Source organism: Nicotiana tabacum, chromosome 8, assembly GCF_000715075.1.
Source record: "Nicotiana tabacum cultivar K326 chromosome 8, ASM71507v2, whole genome shotgun sequence".
In the NCBI taxonomy this organism is placed as follows: domain Eukaryota; kingdom Viridiplantae; phylum Streptophyta; class Magnoliopsida; order Solanales; family Solanaceae; genus Nicotiana; species Nicotiana tabacum.
This window is the reverse complement of record NC_134087.1, coordinates 34,970,949-34,971,779: the sequence shown is the minus strand read 5'-3', so window position 1 is coordinate 34,971,779 and position 831 is coordinate 34,970,949. Positions and strand designations below refer to the sequence as shown.

General features: G+C 43.9%; 1 non-coding gene across 1 annotated transcript; it reads right to left on the bottom strand.

Annotated features, from left to right (window-relative positions):
* Window positions 1-107, bottom strand: LOC142163674 (small nucleolar RNA R71). Its single transcript, XR_012694619.1, has one exon. It is a non-coding gene; the product is annotated as a small nucleolar RNA R71 (small nucleolar RNA).
* Between the last annotated feature and the right edge of the window lie 724 nt (window positions 108-831).

The following is an 831-nucleotide window of genomic DNA, read 5'->3' as shown; positions in this document are numbered from 1 at the left end:
AGGCAAATTGATGAGATAATGCAATTCAGACAGAAACCGACTGAGACTTTTCAAGAAACCTGGTAGAGGTTTAAGGGTATGTTGGTGAAGTGTCCGCAACATGGCATTCCGGATCAGATGCTGAGACAAAGATTCGATATGGGTTTGGCTGACAGTCTGAAGGCCAATGTAGATGTTTCAGCCGGGGGTGCATTCTTGAGCAAAATATTCACAGAGTGTAAGATTCTTCTTGACAAGATGTCTCAAAATTCAGGCTGGATGACGAGAGACATAACACTCACTCCAATAGTGCATTCTGTCGCTCTTGAGCCAAACAATACAAATGCAGAAAACATAGCCACTCTCATGACCAAGATGAGCTTGCTGACAAAGAAAATCGATGAGATGGGTACGAAACAAGTGCACATTATTGATACCACAAATGGAGGCTTATGCACTCCTTGCATAAACCAGTCATCTGTGTGCTCGTGGAGTGGAGAGAATAACAACCAGGGTTTCAGAGAAGACATGAATTATGTCAATAATTTTGGAGGTCAGAGGCAAGGTGGGCAGCAATGGGGACCAACATCAAACCAGCAGTACAGACCAAACCAGCCACAATACAACCCCAATCCAGGAGGAGCACGACCACAAGGCCAAGTCGTGCCTTATCAAAGGTAACATGGCTATAATCAGCAGCACCATCAACAGTTGTCCTACCAACCACCTCATCAACAGCAGGACAGTAACATGATCGAAATCAGAGGCATGCTGCAATAACTCATTAGGACAAATGATAAGATGCAAGAGAAGTTAGCTGCACATGATTCAACAATCAAAGGCATTGAAACT